Source organism: Scyliorhinus torazame, chromosome 6 (genome assembly GCF_047496885.1).
Source record: "Scyliorhinus torazame isolate Kashiwa2021f chromosome 6, sScyTor2.1, whole genome shotgun sequence".
NCBI classification, from domain to species: domain Eukaryota; kingdom Metazoa; phylum Chordata; class Chondrichthyes; order Carcharhiniformes; family Scyliorhinidae; genus Scyliorhinus; species Scyliorhinus torazame.
The window spans coordinates 28,689,271-28,697,925 of NC_092712.1; positions in this window are offsets into that span (position 1 = coordinate 28,689,271).

Genomic DNA, 8,655 nt, shown 5'->3' on the forward strand with positions numbered 1-8,655 from the left:
CATTTCATTTCATTTTCATTTATACCATCTGCCTCCCTGTACCTGCATGCTTGCTTTCAATGACAGGTGAACAAGGACACCTGGGTCACTTTGTACATCAACGTTTCCCCCATTTAAAGAATATTGTTTTTCCTGTCAAAGTGGATAACGCGGCACAAAATGCTGCACCTGCCGTGTATTTTTATTTGCCCACTCCCTCAACTTATCAAAATTGCCTTGAAGCCTCTTCCACCTCGCCATTCACAATTACACCCTATGTTATGCCGTCAGTAAACTCGGAAATACGTTGGATTCACCTATCACAATTGTTAAAAGCTGGTGCCTCAGCACTGGTGCCTAAGCACTGATGCCTGTGATACCCAGTAGCCACTGGTTTCCACTGCAGAAAAGACCCATTTAGTCTGACTCTGGCCGGGATTTTCCGGATAGCGGCAAATGCTGAGGTCTGGCGGGAAAAAGCAGCTTTCATCGGCGGCTTTCTCCACCATATAGTCCAACTCTTTGAAACAAAAAGGACAAGTCACATGTTGCACAATGTATTGTTGGTATGTAGGCCTCTGATTGTCCTCCCACCAACTTAGAAGCAGAAGGATCAGGCGCCATTTTTAATGACGCCTCTAGTGCAGCGTGAGCAAATCGGTCACCCCTAGAACCCCCTGGCATACCAGGGCACATGCCCACTTTCTAGGCAGTAGCCATGCATGACTTTCCCTTTGAGTGCTGCACTCACCTGTGCTCCCCTGGCAGGTCTGCTTGCCAGGTGCATGCTTTCAAAGACCAGTCGTAATTCACACTTCTGTCCTTACACCACCGTGGGTGGATTTTCTGACGGGGGGGGAGCTGATTCCGGTTTACGGGCCTGATAATTATGCAAATTAATTATAATGATGTTCAATGTCGGGAAACGCGCACTGTCATTGGCGGGGCGGGAAAAATCGTGTTATGTGTTTATGCCAACGTAAAACGTGACTGCATTTCTCATGATATTTTATGCTCCCATTGCTTAGCCCACCCAATATGGAAGAGAGTGGAAAATCCTGGCCTGATTTCTGTCGGCTAACCTATTCTCAATCCATACCGGTATATTACCCCCAATCCTATGCGTTATAATTTTGCACACTAATGTCTTATATGGGACTTTTATCAAATGCTTTGTGAAAATCCAAATATATTACATCCACTGGTTCACCCTTATCTATTCAACTAGTTACATTCTTAAAAAAACTCCAGTAGGTTTGTTAAACATAATTTCCCTTTCATAAATCCTTGTTGACTTTATCAAATCCTGTTGATTTTTACTAAGTGTCCTATTGTCACATCCTTTATAATAGACTCTAGCATTTTCCCTACTCCTGATATTAGGCTAACCAATCTGTAATAACATGTTTTCTCCCTTTTGTAAATTGCAGGGTTACATTTTCCACCCTCTAATCTGCTGGGACTGTTGCCGAATCTACAGAATTTTGGAAGGTGCCAAGTAACAACATCCTCTATTTCCACGGCCACCTCCTTTAGTATCCTGTGATGTAGAGTCTCAGACACTGGGGATTTATTGGCTTTCAGTCCCATTAATTTCTCCAGCACTATGGATTACTAATATTAGTTTGCTTCATTTCCTCCGCACAAGACATTTGGTTTCTTCGCATTTCTGGGAAGTTATTTGTCACTTCTGTCCAAAGCAATTGTTTAATTGCTCTGCCATTTCCTTTATATTCATGATCAATTCTCCCATTTCAAACTGTAAGGGGCCTACATTTGTCTTCACTAACCTTGTTATTTTTACATACTTGTGGAAGCTTTTACAGTCTGCTTTTATGGGTTTTTTTTGGCAAGTTTACTCTCCTGTTCTTAGAACATAGAACATCACAGCGCAGTACTGGCCCTTCGGCCCTCGATGTTGCGCCGACCTGTGAAACCTCTCTTAAGCCCATCTGCACTATTCCCTTATTGTCCATATGTCTATCCAATGACCATTTGAATGTCCTTAGCGTTGGCGAGTCCACTACTGTTGCAGGCAGGGCATTCCACGCCCTTACTCTCTGAGTAAAGAACCTACCTCTGACATCTATCTTATATCTATCACCCCTCAATTTAAAGCCATGTCCCCTCGTGCTGGACATCACCATCCGAGGAAAAAGGCTCTCACTGTCCACCCTATCTAATCCTCTGATCATCTTGTATGCCTCAATTAAGTCACCTCGTAACCTTCTCTCTAACGAAAACAGCCTCAAGTCCCTCAGCCTTTCCTCAGAAGATCTTCCCTCCATACCAGGCAACATTCTGGTAAATCTCCTCTGCTCCCTTTCCAATGCTTCCACATCCTTCCTATAATGCGGCGACCAGAATTGCACGCAATACTCCAAATGCGGCCGCACCAGAGTGGTGTATAGCTGCAACATGACTTCATGGCTCCTAAACTCAATCCCTCTACCAATAAAAGCTAACACACCGTACGCCTTCTTAACAACCCTCTCAACCTGGGTGGCAACTTTCAGGGATCGATGTACATGGACACCGAGATCTCTCTGCTCATCCACACTGCCAAGAATCTTACCATTAGCCCAGTACTCAGTCTTCCTGTTATTTCTTCCAAAATGAATCACCTCACACTTTTCTGCATTAAACTCCATTTGCCACCTCTCAGCCCAGCGCTGCAGCTTATCTATGTCCTTCTGTAACTTGTAACATCCTTCCGCACTGTCCACAACTCCACCGACTTTAGTGTCATCTGCAAATTTACTCACCCATCCTTCTACGCCCTCCTCCAGGTCATTTATAAAAATGACAAACAGCAGTGGCCCCAAAACAAATCCTTGTGGTACACCACTAGTAACTGGACTCCAGTCTGGAAATTTCCCATCAACCACCACCCTTTGTCTTCTTCCAGCTAGCCAATTTCTGATCCAAACTGCTAAATCACCCTGAATCCCATGCCTCCGTATTTTCTGCAGTAGCCTACCATGGGGAACCTTATCAAATGCTTTACTGAAATCCATATACACCACATCAACTGCTTTACCCTCATCCACCTGTTTGGTCACCTTCTCAAAGAACTCTATAAGGTATGTGAGGCACGACCTACCCTTCGCAAAACCGTGTTGACTATCTCTAATCAAATTATTCCTTTCCAGATGATTATACATCCTATCTCTTATAAACCTTTCCAAGATTTTGCCCACAACAGAAGTAAGGCTCACTGGTCTATAGTTACCGGGGTTGTCTCTACTCCCCTTCTTGAACAAGGGGACAACATTTGCTATCCTCCAGTCTTCTGGCACTATTCCTGTAGACAAAGATGACTTAAAGGTCAAAGCCAAAGGCTCAGCAATCTCCTCCCTAGCTTCCCAGAGAATCCTACTCTTACCCTAGTCATTCTTTTATTCCTGACATATCTATAGAAAGCTTTAGGGTTATCCTTGATCCTACCTGCCAAAGACTTCTCATGTCCCCTCATAGCTCTTCTTAGCTCTCTCTTTTGGTCCTTCCTAGCTAACTTGTAACTCTCGCGCGCCCTAACTGAACCTTCATGTCTCATCTTTACATAAGTTTCCTTCCTCTTGGCAAGTGTTTCGACTGCTTTGGTAAACCACGGTTCCCTCACTCGACCACTTCCTCCCTGCCTGACAGGTACATACTTATCAAGGACATGCAGTAGCTGTTCCTTGAACAAGCTCCACATTTCCATTGTGCCCATCCCCTGCAGTTTTCCTCTCCATCCGATGTATCCTAAGATTTGCCTCATAGCATCATAATTGCCTTTCCCCCAGATATAACTCTTGCCCTGTGGTATATACCTATCCCTTTCCATCACTAAAGTAAACGTAATCGAATTGTGGTCACTATAACCAAAGTGCTCACCTACCTCCAAATCTAACACCTGTCCTGGTTCATTACCCAGTACAAAATCCAATACGGCCTCGCCTCTCGTTGGCCTATCTACATACTGTGTTAGGAAACCCTCCTGCACACATTGGACAAAAACGGACCCATCTAATGTACTCGAACTATATCGTTTCCAGTCAATATTTGGAAAGTTAAAGTCCCCCATAACAACTACCCTGTTGCTTTCGCTCCTATCCAGAATCATCTTTGCAATCCTCCTCTACATCTCTGGAACTTTTCGGAGGCCTATAGAAAACCCCTAACAGGGTGACCTCCTTTCCTGTTTCTAACCTCAGCCCATACTACCTCAGTAGACGTGTCCTTATCAAACGTCCTTTCTGCCACCGTAACACTGTCCTTGACTAACAATGCCACCCCTCCCCCTCTTTTACCACCTTCCCTGAGCTTACTGAAATATCTAAATCCCGGCACCTGCAACAACCATTCCTGTCCCTGCTCTATCCATGTCTCCGAAATGGCCACAACTTCGAAGTCCCAAGTACCAACCCATGCCGCAAGTTCACCCACCTTATTCCGGATGCTCCTGGCATTGAAGAAGACACACTTTAAACCACCTTCCTGCCTGCCGGTACACTCCTGCAACTTTGAAACCCTACTCATGACCTCACTACTCTCAACCTCCTGTATACTGGAGCTACAATTCAGGTTCCCAAGCCCCTGCTGAACTAGTTTAAACCCTCCCGAAGAGCATTAGCAAATTTCCCCCCCAGAATATTGGTACCCCTCTGGTCCAGGTGCAAACCATCCCGTTTGTAGAGGTCCCACCGACCCCAGAATGAGCCCCAATTATCCAGAAATCTGAAACCCTCCCTCCTGCACCATCCCTGTAGCCACGTGTTCAACTCCTCTCTCTCCCTATTCCTCGTCTCGCTATCACGTGGCACGGGTAACAACCCAGAGATAATAACTCTGTCCTAGATCTAAGTTTCCACCCTAGCTCCCTGAATTCCTGCCTTACAACCCCATCCCTTTTCCTACCTATGTCGTTGGTACCTATGTGGACCACGACTTGGGGCTGCTCCCCCTCCCCCTTCAGGATCCCGAAAACACGATCCGAGACATCACGCACCCTGGCACTTGGGAGGCAACACACCAACCGTGAGTCTCTCTCGTTCCCACAGAATCTCCTATCTATCCCCCTAACTATGGAGTCTCCAATGACTAATGCTCTACTCCTCTCCCCCCTTCCCTTCTGAGCAACATGGACAGACTCTGTGCCAGAGACCTGTACCCATGGCTTATCCCTGGTAAGTCGTCGTCCGTCCGTCCCCCCCCCCCAAACAGTATCCAAAGCGGTATACTTGTTTCTAAGGGGAACGGCCACAGGGGATCCCTGTACTGACTGCTTCCTCCCAGCCCCTCTCACCGTCACCCATCTATCTTTATTCTTCGGAGTAACTACATCCCTGGAGCTTCTATCTATGACCAACTCTGCCTCCTGAATCATCCGAAGTTCATCCAACTCCAGCTCCAGTTCCCTAACGCAGTTTCTGAGGAGCTGGAGATGGGTGCACTTCCCACAGATTAAATCAGCAAGGACACTGACGGCATCCCTCACAAACATTCTGCAGGAGGAACATTGCACTACCTTCCCTGCCATCCCCTCTAGATTAAAAAAAAGAGCTTAGGTCCTCCTTTGCTGAATTCTAAATCATTCCCAATCCTCAGGCGTGTTGCTTTTTTCAGCAACTTTATATGACTCCTCTGGATTTAATTTATTTTCTTACCCATGGTTGGGCTGTTTTTCCTGTTGTATTTTGCACAAGAAAGGAATGTATTACTGTTGCAATGCCTGCATTCATTCCTTAAATATTTGCCATTGCCTATCCACAGTCAAGCCTTTCAATGAAGTTATCCAATCTATCAGAGGCAACTTGCCCCTCATACCTTTGTAGTTTCCCTTGTTTAAATTCAGGATCCTAGATTCAGATCAGACTACTTCACTTTTCACCCTAGTGAAGAGTTCTCTCATGCTCTGCTCACCCCTAAAGGTCTCCGCACAACACGATTATTAATTAACCAGTTCTCATTGTGCAATACCAGATCTGGGACAGCCTGTTCTCTAGCTGGTTCCTCAACATACCAATCCCAAGGAAACCATCATGCACACACAATGCAGTATTATTGCAAATGTGGTTTGTCTATATCAGTAACTTATGATCCCAGTTGATATTATAAATTGACTGGAAGATTCCCGAATTAAACCCTGGCTCAAAAGACCATGGTTAGGATTCTCCGCCCTGCCCGGCCCGTTTTCTGGCACGTACCCGCTCGTAGCGTGATTCTCCGTTCCTGCAGCCAGCCAATGGAGTTTCCCATTATGGCCACCCCCGCGCCATTGGGAAACCCGAGCGACATAACTTGTTTTTTTTAATAAAACGTGGAGGAAGCAAAAAATTTAGCAGTGCCATTTTGGGTGTTCCTCACCAGCTCTTTGGATCGCTGTTCAACCATACTTCAATCATTGTTTGGGGCCTTGGGGAGTTTCTCGCCTGACAAGTCTAAACTTAAGACATTTTTTCAACACGGGCGTTGAACTCACAAGTGAGACCAGCTCCTCCGAGATCGGGGTGCCATTTTCAAAAGGTGCCCTGATCTCTCTAAGTGAGCTTGATGTCACCTCCACCCCCCCCCCCCCCACCCCCCCCCCCAAGCATGGGGGCAATGTCAACCCCTGCACACATGGGCATTACCCTCCACATCCCCCAAGTGAGGGGACCCCACTATGGGATCACTGAGGGCCCCCTTCGTTTTCAGGCCTACCAGTCCCCTTTTGGGCCTCCCCCCTTTAAGGACATCCACTCTTCACCCCCAACCTTTATGAGACCCCATTATACCTGCCCTTCATCCCCCACCCTTAAACTCCTCATTTACCCCCCCCCCCCCTTTCATGGGCATGGCCCCCCTTTCATGGGCATGGCCCCCCTCAGGCCATTTGTACTGATATGGGCACCCTGACAGTGCCACCCAGGCCCCTGGGTGGAGCCCAGGTGCCAGAGGGAAAGCTCGGGAGCTACCCTGCCCTGTCCCTGAGCACCCAGGGGCCTTGAATGGCTTGGAAAACCTGCCAGGTTGTGTTCGGCCTGGTCCACGTTTGTGTTGGCCTGTACTAGGGGCTGGTTTAACACAGTGGGCTAAGACAGTTGGCTTGTAATGCAGAACAAGGCCAGCAGCGCGGGTTCAATTCCCGTACCAGCCTCCCTGAACAGGTGCCGGAATGTGGCGACTAGGAGCTTTTCACAGTAACTCCATTGAAGCCTACCTGTGACAATAAGTGATTATTATTATTACTAAACAACGCCTGGCCTAGGCCTTGGTGGCAAGGCTGTTAATTCTCGGGCCCTGGGAAAATACAGTGCAAGCATATTTAAATGAGCGTGGGCGAGATCCAGATCGTGACATCGCGCCGATTTCAGATGAATCACGCAAGACGTCTCAAGCGCTGAGAATATTGCAAAGAGGCCTCTTGTGAGATTCATCGGCCTCTTTGTGTCACCAGGTCAGAATCAGGAAGGAATTCGATATAGCCCTTGGGGCTAAAGGGATTTGGGGAGAAGACGGGATCAGGGTATTGAACTTGATGATCAGCCATGATCATAATAAATGGCGGAGCAGGCTCGATGGGCCGAATGGCCTCCTCCTGCTTCTATTGTCTATGTTAAATTGCACCCAGAGTCCAGGACTGCTAATTAGCTTTTACAAGAAAAAGCATTTATTAAACTTGGAAAAATTAGATTATACTACTTTATACACCTTCCCACTGGGATTAACGATTACATACTCAGAAACATACATAGAAAATAGAAGAAGGAGGCAATTCGGCCCTTTGAGTCTGCTGCACCATTCATTAAGATCAGCACCCCCTGACCTCCCCCTACGCCAGGCAACACCAGCCCGATCTCACGTGTGCAAAGATATGCCAGCAAGGCACACAGGTTGCCACGCTGGCACTGCCAGGGTTCCCAGCTGGCACCAGCTGTGCTAGGGCACCACCCTGCCCAAAGAGCATGCAGCTGGAGGCCTCCTATTCCCTGGGAGACCACCTCGAAAGCCGTTCCGTCTAGTCACTGGGGACTAGTGCTGAACGGCGCTCGTCCAAACTCTGAGCCGAAGGGGTTGAATCCCAAAGCCTCGGGTTCCTGTGGAATCTGTACATTAGAGTGAGGCTCTCTGCTGCACTTGTGCTACCGTACATTAGACTGAGGCTCTCTGCTGCACTTGTGCTACCGTGCATAAGACTGAGGCTCACTGCTGCACTTGTGCTACCGTGCATTAGAGTGAGGCTCTCCGCTGCACTTGTGCTGCCGTATATTAGAGTGAAGCTCTCTGCTGCACTTGTGCTACCGTGCATTAGAGTGAGGCTCACTGCTGCACTTGTGCTGCCGTGCATTAGAGTGAGGCGCATTGCTGCACATGTGCTACCGTGCATTAGAATAAGGCTCTCTGCTGCACTTGTGCTGCCGTATGTTAGAGTGAGTCTCTCTGCTGCACGTGTGCTACTGTGCATTAGAGTGAGGCTCACTGCTGCACTTGTGCTACCGTGCATTAGAGTGAGGCTCTCTGCTGCACTTGTGCTACCGTGCATTAGAGTGAGGCTCACTGCTGCACTTGTGCTGCCGTATATTAGAGTGAGGCTCTCTGCTGCACTTGTGCTACCGCGCATTAGACTGAGGCTCTCTGATGCACCTGTGCTGCCGTATATTAGAGTGAGGCTCTCTGCTGCACTTGTACTACCATGCATTAGAGTGAGGC